At 46.5% G+C, this 18,636-nt stretch overlaps 2 protein-coding genes across 4 annotated transcripts in view; one reads left to right on the forward strand and one right to left on the reverse strand.

Moving 5' to 3' along the window:
* UBAP2 (ubiquitin associated protein 2) overlaps positions 1-1,549 on the reverse strand; it is a 121,705-nt gene extending 120,156 nt beyond the window's left edge. Inside the window, exon 1 of one of the 3 annotated variants that reach the window (XM_061477199.1) lies at positions 1,502-1,549. The gene's annotated coding sequence lies outside the window, so the exon portion shown is untranslated. Of the gene's footprint in view, positions 1-1,039; positions 1,129-1,274; positions 1,342-1,501 lie in introns of those variants that run through there. The other 2 variants (XM_061477201.1, XM_061477200.1) reach the window with 2 other exon arrangements.
* The window catches only part of NUDT2 (nudix hydrolase 2), a 213,492-nt gene that overhangs the window by 81,881 nt on the left and 112,975 nt on the right, over positions 1-18,636 (forward strand). The gene's annotated exons all lie outside the window — the stretch shown is intronic.

The following is an 18,636-nucleotide window of genomic DNA, read 5'->3' on the forward strand; positions in this document are numbered from 1 at the left end:
AAACCAGGTTCACCCTGAGCAACTCCCGGGTGGCATTCAACAGCACTACAGACATTTCAGCACAGATTTATAACTCTACTTCACATCGCAGAGTTCAGATCTCTGCCATCAGGCTCAAAGGTGCACCTGGTGCCTTTCTACACCCAGTTTCTTGCAGAAAGGTTTCTACCAGCTCACTTTCCTGCCCGTATTCAGCAACAACAGCAAACACAGAAGAGCTTTCTTTCTTGTTTTTAAACATCACCTAAGACAGCCCAATAGCAAAGCCCTACCCAGACTTCCAGTTCTCAGCAAGCACACATAATCAGCGGTGAGAAAGGACTAGGTAGGGAAGGTCAACAGAGAGAATGGCTCACTCATTGTCATGCCCTCTAGTAACCTACTGTTGCTGCCTAGATGTTATGGTCAGGGAATTCTGTAACCGTGACACGGCTGCCCAAACCCCCACCCCAAAAGCAACGGAAGGAGATGAGGAAAGACAACATGGAAATAAAGCCCCACATAAGGCACAAACGTGTAGTTATTCACTCACTTGCTCCTTCCCCGTGCTGCCAGCCCTCCTTTGGCCTGACCCGAGATTAGGAAGGGGCCCAAAGGCACACACCCCCCTCCACACCGGCGGGTCCAGCTGCATCCCCTTTCCATCAAACCCTCCCAGCCCACAGAGCCAGGATAAGCACTAACCCCTCAGGAGAGAAAGCAGAGCTGTAACAAAATAAGAAACAAGGAGGACCGGGTGCAGGACCCCCTCCAAAGAACGGGAGGAAGGAGCAAAGCAAACCTACCTGTCCCCGCACCTACCGGGGGGGGGCGGGCGGGCTCCCCCTCCTCACGGGAGCCCGGCCGGGAGCTGCCACAACCGCGGCCTACTCGGCGGCCTTGAGGAGGGCAGAGGAGAGGAGAGGAGAGGGGGGGCGGCAATCTAGGGCAGGGTGCCCGCCTGGAAAAGTAGGGCAGAGCCACCACCCACCCCCCCCCCCCCCGCCCCCCCGGACTTCAAACCCCTCCGCAGCCGGGCAGGGGCGGCCCTGGCGGATACCCGCTGCCCGGGACAAAAGCTCGCATCGGAGCGGGGACCGGGCCCGCCGCCCCCGCCTCAGGGACCAACGGCCGCCCGCGGGCCGTAGGGCAGGGGGAACCCTCCCGCGAGCGCGGACCCCCCACCACACACCGCGCGCGCACCCGCACCCACCCCCTCGCCCACTCCCCGCCGCCTCGCGTGAGTGCGGGAAACGGAACGGGGGGGTGGGGGTGGGGGTCGCAGCGCGCGGTACCTGCCCAATGCGCTCACAAAGCGGCAGCGGCGCCCACCACCGTCACGTGACCAGAGCCTCGCTCCCCCCTTCTCCTCCCTCTCCTCCTCCACGCGCGCGCGAGGCCGCTTCCCCCCCCCCCCCCACCTCCACGTGACGCGACGCGACGTGACGTGACGTGACGTGACGCGTTCCCCCCCTCCGCTCCCTTCCCGCCGCTTTTCCCGCGCGGCTCACCCCGCACGCACCGCTCGGCGCGCGCCCATCCACCGGCCCTTCCGCCTGCCCCGCACCACGTGAGCAGGGCGGGAATGAAGCCGGACCCTGCCCTCCCCCCGCCACGTGACCGGCGTTGAGCGCGGCGGAAGGAGCGGGGTTGGGGGGTGCGGGGGTTGGCCCCGCCCACCGCCGCCGCGCTGAGGGGAGCTGTTACCGTGAGGGGCCGGAGCGGGGTGAGCCCGTTCTGGGGCCGGGTTGCGCCCGCTCTCGGGTCTTCCCTCAGCGGAGGATTGACGAGCTGGTGGGGAAGGAGCAGTGTGGAGACGGGAGGCCCCGCCTCAGCGCTCTGTAGGGCCGTGGGGCAGGCAGAGGCTCCAAACCCGCCGCTCCGCGCGCGGCCTGTGCCGGGCAGGGTGGATATTCACTGCTACGGCTCGGTTCCTCTCTCGCTGGCTGAAGGAGCGTTTCAGACATGGAGGTTTTGGGGGTTTATTTTAGGTTTTATTTGTTGTTATAAGGTGGCTTTTATCTAATGCCTCACAGGGTTTTGGCAGGAGTGACTGTGAGTGGTTTATGTCACAGATAACAGCCGGTTCAGGTTGCCTGCTCATGATCATTGCATTTGGTGCTTCTGCCTCAGTCTGAGCCAGCGCAGGTTATGGGCCTTCCAAAGCTCCCTTGTATTTTCTCGAGTTATTGCTACGGGGCTTCATCCCTGATGAGCAAGTTCAGAGGAGGCCAGGAGGATGCTGTGAGGGCTGGAGCAGCTCTGCTCTGGAGCCAGGCTTAGAGAGCTGGGCTGGTTCAACCTGGAGACAAGAAGGCTTCTTAAGGGGAGTCGTTAGAGCAGTTCCAGTGCCTAAAGGGGCTACAGGAAACCTGGAGATGGACTTTGAACAAGGGCCTGCAGGGATAGGACAAGGGGAATGGCTTTAACCTGACAGAGGAGAAATTGAGATGAGCTCTTAGGCAGAAATTCTTCCCTGTGAGGGTGCTGAGGTGCTGGCACAGGGTACCCAAGAGAAGCTGTATCTGCCCCATCCCTGGCAGTGTTCAAGGCCAGGGTGGACAGGGCTTGGAGCAACCTGCTCTAGTGGAAGGTGTCCTAGCCCATGGCAGAGGGTTGGAACTGGATGAGCTTTAAGGTCCCTTCCAACACAAACCATTCTGTGATTCTGTTATATCCCCAAAGATCCACATGGCTAGAGAATCAAAAGGATCCTTCACATCCTTTCTCCACAGTTGCTGAGACCTATGGCTGAGTGGTCAGGAAATCAGAACCAGATCCGTGCTTATACTAATTCAAGTGTTACACTCTATTGCCAGGCTGGACACAGGGGACACCTCACTGATGTGGAGGAATCCCAGGATAAAAGATAGCTGCGCCACAGGAGGAAGAGGTCAAGGAGAGTGTTCTGGGGACTAAGGCAGAATAGAAAAGGGATGGCACAGCAGTATGTCAGAGCACTTGGTGCAGCTACTGGCAACCTAAACTGAATGTTGATAGGACAGATGGCAAGAAAGGTTGCTTCTCTCCCCAAGAAGATGAGTTTCAGGTTATGAGCCAAGAAAAAAAAAAAAAACCAGAAACAACTTTTCCCCTTTAGACTTTTTCCTGTTGTGCATTTCTTCCACTGTGCATTTGCCCAAAATGTATCAGTTGTGCCCTTCTGGCACCTTTCTTCACAAGGCCTGGCATTTTAAGGCAGAGCTCGCTCAACCTATGTGGAAGTTGGTGTCCTGCTGAGCAGGCAGGGTTGGTGAAGGCAATGCAGCCCCCAGATAGCAGACTGTATCCCCGATGCCTTCAGTGATTAATCCCATGGTTTTTGACCTTTTCCATGGTCTTACATTCCTTTGCTACTGTTTGTTCATCCTCTGTCCCTTGACCCGAAACTCCCCACATAAGTAGAGAGGTCATCAAATCTCATTTTACACTAAGCAATATCTGAAAGTTAATCAGTGTTCATGCTTCTGCCTTCTCTGCTTAGACAAATTTGAGCAGCCTGTGGCCTGGACTAACCTTGATTTATTATGTGCATGGGCAGGAGCTACAGCAGTTCCTACTGCTGGGAGCAGCAAGACCTCTCTAGTCCCATCTTTCTCCAGTAAGATAGAGGATCTTTAGAGCTCAGTTGAAATTTAGACCAAACAGCACATAAGGTAGCGTTGATTTTCTTGAGGCATCTGTTGATATTTTGTTTTATTACTATTGGGGGGGAATTAATTGTAGCTCTAAACAAAGTTTCACAAGCTTTGTAACAAACATGTCTGCAGCTCCATAATCCGTGGATTTAATCAGTATTATTAGCATTCTTTCATCATGACTTGGCAATCCTTTGCTAAGCAAGATGGATATTTGATGTGCAGCATGCAACAACAAAGGCTGAGAGCTCTTGAGATCCTGTAGTCAGATGGTGTGGTGCCAGCTGGAGTGTGTCTCTGAATATCACACAGAATCCAGTGCAGGAACATTTGGACTAGGAGAAAATTAAACAGGGATCCCAGGGCAAAAGCACTGTAGACTCCTCTTTGCTGTATATGAAGTAAATATAAATGAGAAAATGGTGCCTTTCACTGCCAAAGCTTCCAGTGGAGAACCAAAGGAATAAACTAATGGAAGCTCAGGGATACAGACTCTTGCTCCAGATACATTAGTATACAGGTACATTAGCCTTGGAGAGGAGACGCTGCACTGAACACAGTGAAGGTCTGACCAGGCCTAGCAGGTGAATTCTACCTACTACCTGTGTCAGGACTTGCTCTGCTGTTACAATTATTTGTGACCTTTTTAGTTTTCTAACTAGCAAAGAATAATCGAGTGCAAGTGCAAATCCCACTGTATATTTAACTTATTTCAGGACTGCTTTTCCCAGTCACATACTGCGGATTTCTTAAATAGCCTGTAGTCCGTGTACCACAGCCTGAAACCCACCATCCTGGCGCTTTGGCTTTCTACTTGCTAGTCACATTTGGGAGTCAGGAGAAACTGCTTGTGTTAAGAATATCACCCTGTTCCTGGTTCAGAAATCTGCTCTACTTCTGTGCTACAGACAAGAAATGAAAACCATCTATTCTTCACAGGCTCAGGCTGCAGTATATCTTCCCTCTTCTTGCTAATGCTCTCTTCTACTTTCCACACTTCCAATTCTTGCCCCTTGTTCTCATTGGACAATTAGTTGAACTGAGCTGGAGTTCAGAACAGGTTTTCCCAATTTAGTCTGAGGTTTTAAACCTTTTTGTGCCCTTTTTTTTCCCCAAAAAAGTACCTCACTTTGATAAAAGTTCTGCTCTTCTCTGCAAACTGTCCTTATAGCCTTGACCCATGACACCTGTATCAACAGCACTGCCTTTCTCCAAAACATACTCCAGTAGCCTCAGAGAGACAATGTAATGCAGTTTGAACTCTGTAAGGAAAAAGTTCCACAAGAAGAAACCAAGCTTGACTTCAGGTTTGAGTTGAGTTTTCAGGGAATAAAGAATTCTCTTTAGTTATAGTGGAACACCTGAAAATCTTGGATGCAAAATGGAGTTGTCTTAATTGATGCTAGCCTTAGCTGTACCAGGGATTGCAGCTGTATTTGGACTTGGGGTGAAACTTGTAAAGATACTGTGTAGAAATGATATCCAGCACACTGAATTGCGTTAATATGCATGCAGAAGCAAGGCTTCAGCAACAATTGCACATTTCAGTTGTGGAAGTAAACCGTGCTGTTATAGATGCCATTCATGGCACTGAAGGCAGGAAGGGTAATGATATCATTGTGTCTAGCCTTCATACAGCCTAGGCCATTAACATTCCTAACATCCACAGGCTGTATTAGTCCTTCATGTCTCAGCATCATCCTGGGAATTCATGTTGGACTGCTTGATCACTGTTCAGAGTTGGTGGATGCCTGGAGACAGATACTCTTCTGTAGGTGCCCCTGCAGCCCTTGGTCCAAGTTTTCTCACCTTGCAATTTGGCTGTATGAAAAAGGTGATGCATTTTCTTGTGACTGGAATCTGAAATTGCTCTGTACAACCATCTTAACCCCACTGTTATTTTCCATTCTTCCAATGTTTGTCATTACACATTTTATCTGCGGTGACTTTGTACTTATTGCCAGATTGCTGAGACAGGTAACACATCTGGACCTGATACTGATCCTGCAGAACCTCACTATAAAGACCTCTTTTGGGGAGGATGATGGCAGTTGTTAATCTGTGTACTGCTGTGAGAGGATCTGAAATCAGACTCCACTGTCCATTGTCTCAAAGATTGGTCTGAGAAGCTGAGACGGAATTCCACCTTTCTATTGTTTCAGAGATGGATGGGAGGAGTTGAGAAAAGACTGCAATAACCATTGCCTGGGAGAAGGGTGTAAGGAGCTGAACTGGGACTCCACCACGCATTGCCTGAGGGATGAGTGGGATAGCACTGTGATAAGACTCTTCAATCCATTACCTTGAGGATTGGTGTGAGGAATTGCTACCCATTATCCCAGTGCTGCAGACATTTGCTCTGTGTGTGTGTGCAGACACCTGCAGTTGAAGAGCTGGGTGCAAGACCAGGGAAACTGGTCCACCAGGAACGTGTAATACCTGACATAAAGAACCGAGGTACTCCCCCCAGCTCATAAAAGGGTGAAAAGTTAATCACCAAGAGGCACATCGCCAGGGAGGCATTGCCATGAGGGTGACTCCAGGAGGACATTGCACTGATGACTAGTATGGTCGCTGAGGGACACCCTTCACAAGACATCACCATGAGGAAACACCACAAGACACTCTTCACGGGGTACCTTTAAGGGGACGATTCCAGAAGGATGCCTCCACGAGGACACCCACCTCCAATGACTGCTACAGACTTTTGGGGCACACTCTGCTCCGATACCGACTACTAACCCTGAAGAACTCCCACCACAGACAACGACGATGATGGATCCCCGGGACACCGCTGGACCCACAGTGGTGACTCTCTCTCTCTCTCTCCTTCACCCCGAATCCTTGCTTTATTTTTCTACCTTTTTTTTTCCCAATCTGTCCTATCTCTATCCCCTTTATTACAATAATTTCTCTTTTTTATTATAACCGTCTTTTATTAATAAACTTACTAATCGATTATGGTATTTGACCCCTTTTGCATCTTAATTTCACTCTTGGGATCACACACTGAAACAGGGTCCAGCACTTGGGTGTTCTCCAGTCTGACTCTGACATTAAATTGGCATCATGGAGAGCATCACTTGCAGTGAAAAGTACCATAATGTCACATAAAGTGTAAGGTATTATGTATGTGTCTCCCGGGGATGTAAGGGTTAGGCTTTGTTGAAACTGATGTGCCTCCGTGAGACGACTACCCCAACCTATTGCTCTGTTTCACTTGCTTTGTACTATGTGCTTACCTGTCGGGGACTTAAGGGGTGGATTTTGTTGAAGCAAAACATGCTGCCTTCCTGAGACAATTGTCCTGCATTACGCTTGCTTTGTATTACATGCCTGCCTCTGAAGGATTAAAGTGGTGGGTTTTGTTGAAACAAAATGTGCTGCTTTCCTGAGACTACTGTCCTATTCAGAAATGAATGGCAGTGAAGCCCTTCAGGGCAGAGATGTATTGTATGGTCTTTTAGGGGAACATAAGGCTCCTGCCCCTCTCTGCCAGGAGTAGAATGGGCCAAGAAAAATGGGCATAATTGCGAAGTGTAACAGACCGAGTAAGCACCTTGCAAAAGGATGCAAAACTCCGACCTGGAAAGGGCACATCCATTATCTGTGCCATACTGGGCTCCAGCTTGGCTGCTGCAGTAGATGCTAGAGAACAACAACAAACAGCTGAATCTCAGTTCATACAAACTTCACAAGACCTGGTCCAGCCCTGCAGGACCTGGTAGTTAACTTAAAAGAACAGATAGACAAAGAGAAAAATCAGGCTAACTACTTGCAATTAGCCCTGAAAGACCAACTCTTGGCACAGAAAAGCACCTCTCCACGGTATGAGAAAATAACTGAATACCCCCACAGTGATTTGGAAAAGGTGAGACTAAGATTAGAAAAATTAAACGTTCGTGCTGTTTCTCTCTGACGCTTGAGAAAAACTGAATATACTTAAGAACACGGAGTGGATGAATTCCCACAAATTACCACCAAAGAGATTCCGTGTACTGCTACGGAATTAGCTAAATTTATAAAGGAATTCGGATGTACTCCAAAAGTACCAGAAACCGAATATGTTTGGAGAGTATCGCTGTCTGGGGGAGATCAAATTTTACTGAGTGAGAAGGAAGCTGAGGGATATTAGGGGCCAGGAGTATTTTTAACCACCAGTGACCACCGCGCACCCTGGTCCTTAACTCAAAGAGCAACTCACCGGGCTGGAGGACTTAACCCTTTGGAAAGGGGAGATCCTCTGTCCATCACAGGGACAATCGAGCAGTTGGTAGAAAATGTAAGGAAAGCAGCTGATACTCGGATTGACTCCACAACTCGTTAAAGTTGTAAAGTAGGTATGCTTTTTATTCAGCGCTGAGACGCACGGGGGTAATTCCTCAAAGTCATGCGTAACTCAGTGTTGTTTCCCTCTACATTTATTCCCTAAAGTTATATATATTCATAAGGTTGCACAATGCGCCTATACATATTCATGTCCTATCCCCGCTTCGTATTATAATGAGCTAGAAGGTCCTTTGCGCCTGCGCAGTGCCCCCTCTGGTCATGGGCAGGGGTCTGAAGATGAAGTAAATGAGTCTTCCTCCTGTGGGTAGGGGTCTTCAAGATGAAGTAACTGAGTCTTCCTCTTCTTGAACTTTTCACCTTTCAGTCTTCACTTATGGCCTTAGGGTTTGGTCGGTGTCCCAGCCATAAACCATCTGCTTCTCCCCCTTTTCAGTAGATTCAGGGGTCTGCTTTTCCTTATCAATAGCTGCTTATCAGTAGAATCAGGCGTCTGCTTGTCGTTGTCAATAGAACCAGGTGTCTGCTTTTCCTTATCAACAGTTAGTGCCTTTGTTCTGCTTAGTAGGCATGATAGGTACAGAGGATACTTTTGTTTAAGCAATCGAATTCCTCTAGCCCCCTTGTACAACCCCCTTGTACAACCCTCTTGTACATTGGTTAACCCTGTATCACAGCATGTCTGCAAATGATGAATGATCGGGAACTGAAACAGGAGTCCCCGATGATGGTATCGGTCAATCCCGAACATGTGACTCCCCTCCTTCAGGGTCTTCCTGACTCCCTGAAAGCCGTGGGGGTCCAATTGCACGGAAAGATACAAGCAACATCCCAGAGTGAAAGGGCCGTTGCTGCCCTGGAAGGACTGCTATCACCTGATCAGAAGACAGAAAAGAAAGTATGGACATGGGGGAAGTTGTCCAGGAGTTGATGAATTATGGGAGAAAGTACTGTCCCATCAATATTCCTAGTAAAATTGATACTAAGGGACTGAGGCAAACAGGTAAAAACCCCTTCTTGCCTGACTAATGGTAAATGCCAGACACCCCCTACTTGCCCAGGAGGTAGAAATATTCCTAATAAAAGGGGTTTGGACACTGGGGTCGCAAAAGGCTGCTCCAAAAGATTTAATGGATGGATTACCCACTGATAAATTGGAAAAGCTGGTGTTAGAGTGACCCAAAATAAACTCCATGGGCCCTAGAGAAAAGGGAAAATGTGGAAGGCCCCAGTGCCCCCACCACTAACGAGCTCCACCCCTTGATTGTGAGCAGAGAGGTGGAGGGTGGATATAGATTTGACCACTCACTGAAAATAATTAAGGTGGGACCTGATCTGGTTCTTCATTTTTCATTCACTTTGTATGTTTTGTACGACCTCATAGAGAACTTAACTCATAATGCTATTGCCAATTGTCCCACAAGATTTCACAGGATATTACAGTTTTGTTAGATGATTTCTCCCTTGGTTGGAAGTGAGTGAATTAGAAAGGATGATTGTAAATATATCTGCAGTAATTAAAAACATTGAAAGTGAATTCTACACAGGCATTATAGATTGAGGTATCCAGCTTCTCCTAGGTGACATTGCAAAACTGTATGGCCCTTGACTTGCTATTGCTTATTATAAGTGTAAGTTCTCTCTCTCTCTCTTTCTGCACCTCGAATCCTTGCTTCATTTTCTACCTTTTTTTCCAATCTGTCCTATCACTATCCACTTTATTACAATAATTTCCCTTTTTTATAACTGTCTTTTATTAATAAACTTACTAATTGAATATGGTACTTGACCTTGTTTGCATCTTAATTTCACTCTTGGGGTCATGAACTGAAACAGGGTCCAGCACTTGGGTTTTCTCTAGTCAGACTCTGACAAGTGCATGCTCTGCTAATGGTGAGCACCGAGTTTGTTCTGTTATACTACCTGACTTAATTCTGGCATGTCCATTGGAACCTTTATCAGCCAAACAATGTCTAGGAATCAGGGGGATTGGAACTTGATGATCTTAAAGTCCTTTCCAACCCTAACTATTCTATGCTTCTATGAGCCTATGAATTAAGTGGACTTTTGTCCACTTTACTTTTTGTCCACATTACTTTTCACACAACCTTATTGCATGGCATTGACTGTACATCTAGCCTTGCAATTTTGCATTATTTCTCCTGTGACATCAAGGAAAGTAATCCACAGGTATCTGTCTATAGAACCCGTCTATGCCCTGCTCAAACAGTGGCATGCTTCCAGCCTCTTAATTTCCAAAGATTAACGTTATCTCTATGAAGCCAGAAGGTTCCCTGGCCAGCTTTTACAGAACTTTGGGGATGAGGGTGGCGTGGGTTGGGGTTGGACTAGATCATTACAGGTCCCCTTCAACCCACAGCTTCCTTCTGACCCAAACCATAAACTTCTGGGTATAGAAGTCTCGGGTGACAGAAAACCATTTCTGACTGTGAAATGTTTCTTTGCACTAGGCAGTCCATATGCTCACAACCGTCTATTTCTTCTTTCCCACTATGACATTACTACAGCATCTTGCTTTGTAGTGGAACAAAAGGCAAGTGGTTTTTGGAACACTTTTACCTTTATAGTCATCTGTCAGTGCTTTTAAAACTGCCTACAAGTGGACCGGTACAATTGCTAGGAATTGTTCTTTAAGAGGTTGAAAGATCTTGGAAGCAAAAAAATTCTTTTGCTGGTATAGTTTATACCAGCTTATACAAGAATAAACGTAGAGGAATTTATTTCATCAGTTACCTTTCTAATTTAAGTTACAGGCAACTCAAGTTTATCAGCCAGAGACACTAGGTGCCTACATGCAGAGCTATTTCATTCTGGGATAGCTGATTAGCTCAGCTCCAGTGTCTCATAAATGCAAAGGTAATTCCATTGCTGGGCCACACTGACATGCCCATGCCCTGCTAGAGACTTTTAAATATCCTGGCACCATGTTGCACAGTGCCTCTCGCAATGCTTACACAGCATCTGCCTTTATCAGCTACATTTTAAGGGGCCTAGTGGACTGTCAACCCTCCCTTACTCCAGATAATGTAAATGTTCTTCTAATTGGTATAGTAATAAACTAATAGTGTTGTCAATTGGAAGCTGGATGTTGCCCCATTTGCTGTTTTCCCCCAGACTTCATCTTAGGATAAATTACAAGCATTTTTATTCTGTTATAACATTTTAGGAGAACGTTTTGAAACATTTCCAGAGATATTTACCAGCTCTGGTTAAATATCAGTCATCTGCTCTAGATTATAAAAGGGCTGTTTGTAGATGAAGCAACTGGCAATGGCAGGAACAAATCAGTGAGGCTGAGAGACCTTGGGGAACTACAGGCTGGTCAGCCTGCCCTCAGTCCCTGTGAAGGTGATAGAGCAAATAATGCTGAAAGCCATTTCCTAACATATTGAGGACAAGAAGGTGATTGGCAGTAGTCAGCGTGGATTTACACTGGGGAAGTCATGTCTGACCAACCTAATCACCTTCTAAGATGGAATTATTACCTTGGTAGATGAGGGGAGAGAAGGGGATGTTCACTTTGACTTTAGCAAGGCTTTCAGCGGTTTTTCTTTCAACAGCTTCATAGACAAGTTGATGAACTACAGAGGAGGAATATGCACAGCAAGGCAGACTGAAAACTGGTAGAACTGCTGGATTCGAGGCGTTGTGATCCAGAGTCCAGTTGGAGTCACTGGTGGTATACCCTAGGTCCTAGGCATAATAGTGTAGAATATCTTCATTCGTGATTTGACAGTGGGACAGAGAGCAGCTTCAGCAAGTTCACACATGGCACAGAACTGGGAGGAGTAGGTGATGCACCAGATGGTTGTGGTTGTAGTGCCATTCAGAGGGACCTCAGCAGGCTGGAGAAATAGACCAACAGGAATCTTATGAAATTCAACAAAGGGAAATATTAAGTTACACCCTTAATAACCCCATGTGCCAGATGTGGCCTGAGGCCAAACATCTGGAAAGCAGCTTGGCAGAAAAGGAACTGGAACTTGCGGACAAGTGGAACACAAGCCAGCCATTTTTGCCTTGCAGCAAAGGCCAACAACATCCTGGGCTGTGTTAGGAAGAGTACTGCCAGCAGCTTGAGCAGGATGATGCATCCCTTATTTTGACCAGGTCAGCACTGCTGAAACACATCTGGAGTGCTGTGTCCACTCATGGGCTTCACAATGCAAGAAAGACATGGGTGAACTGGACGGAGTCCAGTTAAGGATCATGAAGGTCATGAAGGGACTGAAGCACCTGACATACAGGTACAGGCTGAGAGAGCTGGGGCTGCTTAGCCTGGAGAAGAGAAGGCACAGGTGATATTACCAGTCCTTCACCTCATCAGAGTGACTAAAGAAGATGAAGCTGGACTTCTCAGTGACGCCCAGTGATAAACCACAAATGGAAAACCAGAAAATTCCATTTAAGGTTATAAAATACCTATAATTTTTTTTTTACTGTGTGGTCAAACATTGGCACAGAGAGCTTGTGGAGTCTCTGTCCTTGGAGATATTAAAAGCCTGACTGGACATGGTCATGAGCACCTTGTCCTAGTTGACCCTGCTTTGAGTCAGGGGTGGGATGAGGTGATCTCCAGAGGTCCCTTTCAACCTCTACTACTTATTCTGTCATTCAGTGAGTACAGACACCGAGGAATATAAATTGACCCCTCTGACCATTTCTTACTCCAAGTGTGTGTCAGTCAGTTGAGAAGTGAACTTGTGTCCTATGGGCCAGAATTTTCCCTATAATCACTTCATACTGCTCTGTGCAGAACCTTCAAGCTCTGGATGTTTCCCTTCCCCTTAAGCAAAGAGCTGAGCAGCCAAGAAGCACAGTGCTAAAAGCTTTCCTCAAAATCAATTGCACTCGAAGTACAACAGCATCAGCCTACTGTACACATACCAAGATAACAGGAGTAGTACTTTTTTTTGGAGTCAAAGCCTATTCTACAGATAAAAAAGCCAAAGTTGGCAGCCTGTGATTAATAGGAAAGAGATGCTGCTATAAATACACACAGCAAGTCATCATTACTCCTGGAAGGGAAAAAAGTCTCTATGAAGTGGTTTTACCAGAGAGCAAGATCAGAAGCTGTTATAGCGTAATAGCTCTCTACTGGCATCCTTGCTGGCTGGCTGCTGCATGGTACCAAGCAGCCCTCAGTAGCAGGAAGCAGGCTGCCACCACAGCAAGAGAGGAATTGCACAGTGTTTTATGTAGTGCTGATCAACTGTTTCTCACCTTCTTGGCTACAAGACCTCTTTTAGGGCTCATACACATGGAGGAAAAAAAACTATCCAGCATTGCTTTCTAGGTGAATACTTACTAGAATACAGCAGTTACAGGAGTTTTACAGCAACAGCGCCAGTCTGTGTCTCCATAAAGGCAACCTTAAATCTAGTCACATCTTTTCAAGTTGTCTAGAATCTCTGGAATTTCTATTGTAGATGAGCCTGTGTGCTCTATGTTCAACACGCACAGACTCCAGGGGTTCTGTGGAGAGAGGAAAACCCTGGAACAGGAAAACTTCTGACAACACAGGAAAAAGACACAGGTTGTAGTCTTTCTGCTTAGTTTTTCTTGAGTTTCCCTGGAGCACAAAACTTGCTCTGTTTATGTCTTTAGCACAAACAGGCCAAGCATCTGTCTAGCTTACCTTTTGACAGCAGGCCTGCACGGAAGGCCTCTGGCTTCTCTCTTGCTCGTGGTACACCTTAAGGATGAGGGAAAGCTAAGACCCTCTGTGCAAGGCAGTACTTTGGAGCAGCTGATCAGTAGCTCCCAAATGCCATGTTGGCCTTGTGGTCTCTTAAGCCTTGCAGGGGACTGAAGCCATCCTGACATTTGTTCTTCCAGATGTCGAGGCTTGGGGGGCACTGGGGAATTTGGGAGGCAAAGCACAGAGGTTTTTGTTTCCTAATACACTGTGAGCTTGCTCACTTTCAGTCTCTGATAGAACGGGCTGCCCTTGCCCAGAAAACAGTTCAAGCACTGTGTTCCTGGCATCCCCTAATTTATTAATCCATTTACTGGACCTTGAAAGCATCTTGCACTGGAAAAGACTATCCTAATCCTCCATTCAGAAGACAGATTAGGAAGAACTAACAGAACCAGGATGAAACTATTCCCACAGTGCTGTCCCAGTTTGGCTTCCTTGCTCTACAGCAGTGGTGCCACCCGCTGGCAAGGGCTGAGATCCCAAGTCACACAGGTCAGCAACAAAATACAGGCAGGAAGGGAGGTGATGACAGCCAAGCAAACCTGCAGCAGCTGGGCTGGGAGTTGGAGGCAGGCAGCAGATTGAGTGTTGAAAGGGATAATGGGCACTGCCAACGTGTTTGTAGTGTACAGTAAAAGCACAGTCGATAGCAGCACAGACCTGCTGCAGGCCAAGGGGTGCCATAGATCGCAGCCAGAAGGAAACAAACTGCTTCATCTGCACAATGAATGGGAAAGCGAGCGGATCTGCAAGACAGGTGATGGAGCAAAATAGGTGAACGCTAGGATTAGCTGCTGGAGGAGGATTTGGGCTCTTTATTGCTCAGATTTAAGCTGGACACACATCTAGGAGGAGCTCAATGAGCACCTCCTAGAGTCTTGGTATTTCCCCTGAGGTCCTTTTTGGTCCCACAGGTCAGGCAACGTATCCCACACCATCTGAATGCTCTACTCAAAGTGGCATCCAATGCAGCCAAGGAGTTTGTAACCCTTGTTGCCAGAGGTTTTTCTAACCCATCATCTCCTGCATGTCTCTGGGGACAGGGATATTTTTTCTCTGCATCAAAGTTGAGCTCTCAAACAGGTTTAGTATAAGGCTCAGTAGGACTACAGTATAGTATTCATATGCCTTTTTAGACTTTCCTCTTCCTCTTTTGGCACCTACAAGCATCAGTAATGTCCACTACAGTATCACAGGGAGCAGAGACGGTGCAGCTGCAGACATGGTCTCCATAGCTTGCATACAAAGCTGTAGTTTGTCTATGACCATGGAAAAGAGCACCTCAGGGTGAGACGTGTGTAGATGGGGATGGAGGAGCTGCCTTTAGGCATGTGATTTTATACCTCTTAAGGACATTCCTCCCCTTGAATAAAGTAACCTTCCCCATTCTAGGCAGGGAAGAGGAGGCAGGGAAGTAAGAGAGCTGGATAGAGGCCTCACCTTCCTTAGCAATAAAAGCATGTGGAAGATACAGTCCTACAGATGCAGTTTTGGTATGTAAGGTGTTCCTGAAACCTTACACCTGTCTACCTAAGTATTTGTGCTGCTGCCCAACACTTCTAAGAGGTATTTCCATCTTAGAAAAATAACGTGGTTGAAAGGAAACTCTAGTCCCAAACAGATAAGGTTCAAGAAGAAGAAAACAGGAAGGAGATTCTTTGAAGAGTGCAACAGTGCCAGCTCTGCCATTAGATATATTTCCTATGGAAGCAAGGAGTGTTACTGCAGCTGTACAAAGACCATGCTTAAGCTGTGAAAAGCAGGAATAAGCTGAGAATCTGTCCTTGGGATATCAGTCCACTCACTCGTGAAGGGAAAAGCAACAGCTCACCCTATTTCCTTTGAATCAGTCCTGTCAACAGAGAGGCTGGACCCACAGAGAGAACCCAAAGCCCATTTGCTCTCAAACCACCCTGGATTTACTTGCAGTAGGAAATAAAGGAAACCATCAGCAAACTCAACACACTATACAAATACATTTTATTTAGAGATACCCATAAGTAAGATGCACAAATACTTTTTGTTCACCAGTTTTCAGATCACACAACTTCAAGTAGTGGAAAAAACAAACTGCAGTTAATTACATTGATCTATATCATAGGGCAGTAGTAAAAGATCCATTTGTCAGACTACAGCATGGTTAACGATACTCAGGTGAGAATGTACAGATCTAGGTATTTAAAAAGTGCATGGGTCATTGCCACATACACCAACATGCTTTTTCAAAGAGCAACATCTTTCTGGCATGTGAACACAGTAACCCGGTTAATGCAAGATGGCAAATTAGGCTCTTAATTTGATCTGGAAACGTATCTATTAACAGTTTTGCTCCAAAAGGCAAATTAAAGAGTTATTTGTGACCGACATATGGAAAGCAATCTGTAAAAATCACTGTTAACATTGTCCATGTAGTCAAGCAACACACAGATCACCCAAAATTATCAGTTCCAGCCTACACCTTCAGAGCTCTTCTACCACAGTCATCTTCAGAAGAGTCCAGAGTACTTGATTGCATTTAGCAAATCAGCAGAAGAGCTGCAATCTGAGATCCAAGCTCTTGTGCCCACACTTCTTCCACAGTTGGAATCTCAATCCTCAAATCTAAAAATCCCGTGTTCCACCTGCAAGCATGTCAACTGAGTCACATATTGCTGAGTTTACTTTGAAATTTCCATTTAGATGGAGGGAAACATAGGAAGTGGTGCTGATCTGAGAGAGTAGCTGCATTGGTTTATAGTTGTATTTAAAACATGTGGAACCTGGACTCTTCTCTCCACTGTGTCTCTCAAACCAAGGAAGTTCGGCAGGTTCCACTACTCAGTGCAATCCTCATTTTGCTTTTGAACAGTGATAGTGCTTTATGGTGCTTGCAAAAGACCAGCAAGGACTGCTGTGTGGATGGCTATGCATAAAAGCACAAAACACGTTAAGATCAGTCTTCGTTAAATTTCTTCCGTTGCAAACAGCATGATAGAGACTGGCTTTTGCATTATAGTTGAGGCACATTTCGCATTGATGAACAGAAAACCCCTAGTTTACATTGCAAATTTCTGTGGATTAGAACACCAAGAAACCTCCAGTTAAAGCAATTATTTAAAAAGAAACTAAAAACCTCAGTTACTGTTCTATTTCAAATTCTTTAACTGCTCCCTCACCTATTCTACCCAGAGATACTTTTCCACTTGTGTATATGCAGATGCTTTTCCTCCCTAAAACTTGTTTGCATAAGAGATCCTTGTTTCTGTGCACCTTGGAAGCAGACAGGTAATTCTGATGCCTCACAGGGTGGGCTCCTGTACCACATTCAGGAGAGTTGAGACAGTCAGTATGGTTTCCTACATATGCAGTGAATCCCAGAATAAACAATGGGAAAAATTAAAGCCAGCACTCCAGGAATCAGCTCCTTCATGGAGCAGGAATGAGTTTGGAGCAAAGCCTGTCAGACTGGAAGGGGAGTAACAGTCCAGGGAGACATTCAGGGCTGACTCAAATGAATAGGAAGATTGTGAACAAGGCCCCACCACAGAGCACTACTGCCTAAGTGAGTGTGGGAGTCTCAAACTGTAGTAGGGTTTTAGCAGGGGCCCCAGGCTTTGCAGAACTGGTACCTGAACTAATAAAGCCATGAGAGGACAGAGAACTTGCTCCAGTCCCGAGGGACAGGAGTGGCAAGATGGGAGAGAGGAAAGGATGAGAGGGTGAGACTGGAGACACAGCATTTTGAACAAGAGTGACAGCTTGTTATAAGGTACTTATCCAGAGCTTTCTGTAATGGTCCCACATCACCCATGAGCTGTGAGAGGAGCCCTGAGCAGCCAGCTGAAGCTGGCTTGTTACACCCTTGCACTGTCATCAACCAACCAGGTGGAGGGAGCTGCAGACAAGGCCTTTTCACTCCATCATCCTGGCAGGAAGCATGAGAAGGTTGCTGGTGGCAGTTGTACCTGTTGTAAGCAGTCATGGTAACAGACAAGTTAACTGGAGTGATGAGGGGGAAGAGTGAGTGACCTCTGAGGAAACTGGTTCTTCCCCATGCCATCTTCGCATCTCATCTGAAGAGGGATGACCAGCAGTTTCACAAGCTCTGAGAACAACTAACCTGCAGCTGCACAAGCACAAGGCATGATGGAGCAAAACCTCACAGCTTCCACTGCTCAAACACTCCATTACCAGTTCACCTGTGAGTGTAGCAAGCCTTTGGCCAAAGCTCATTATAATACCTTTTGCCTTTTGAGCACAGGGTTAGAGTTTAGCTCAGAGCCCTACTATAGCACAGGGGGGTTTTGTAATCCATCAACTATGCAAAAGACAAATCTGTAGATAAAAGCCTTTAAATGGGATCAAGTCAGCAGAAAGTCAGTGATGCAGCCTTCTGGCTTTGCTCTCAGTGAAATCTTTAGTTATTACATGGAGTAGCAGCCAAAGATGCCAGTTCTCTGGTTGACTAAACTGCCACTGACCAACTAAACACACTGGGAGCAGACACAAGGCACATCCACTTCCTGATCTGCTGACATTCACCGCATAGTAGGGATGTGAGAGAGTTTCAGCTTCTGTAGACTGCACAGGAGTGGAGTATCCACTTCCAAACCAGCCACTCAAGTTTATGGTAATAGCACAGTGATCTTTCTACAGAGGGTACAGGTTTTCTTTTATTACGACTTAGTATTTTTCAGACTAGGCAAGCAGCTTTGAACTGACTGTTAAAGGTGACTAGGAAGAAATAGGAAAAGAGGAAGATGCTGACGATCAGAAAGTTAAACTCATCTGTTCTACTCTGAAAAGCAACTGCGATAAAAACAGAACCTTACTGAGTTTAAAGAAATTCTGAAGCTAGCAAAAAGAGAGAACTCCAGATTAAGTCTGCACCAGGGTACAGAGAGAACAGTCAGCACAGGAAATACACATACATTAGAGCTCCTTGACCAGGTATTGACTAATGATGCTGATTCAATGCAAAGACAGCCTCATGGATCAACAGAGTGCAGTATTGTGCTTCATTTAATTATG

Source organism: Pezoporus flaviventris, unplaced genomic scaffold (genome assembly GCF_033815535.1).
Source record: "Pezoporus flaviventris isolate CSIRO_AGI_PZ_B2104156 unplaced genomic scaffold, CSIRO_AGI_Pfla_v1 ptg000100l, whole genome shotgun sequence".
Taxonomy (NCBI): Eukaryota; Metazoa; Chordata; class Aves; order Psittaciformes; family Psittacidae; genus Pezoporus; species Pezoporus flaviventris.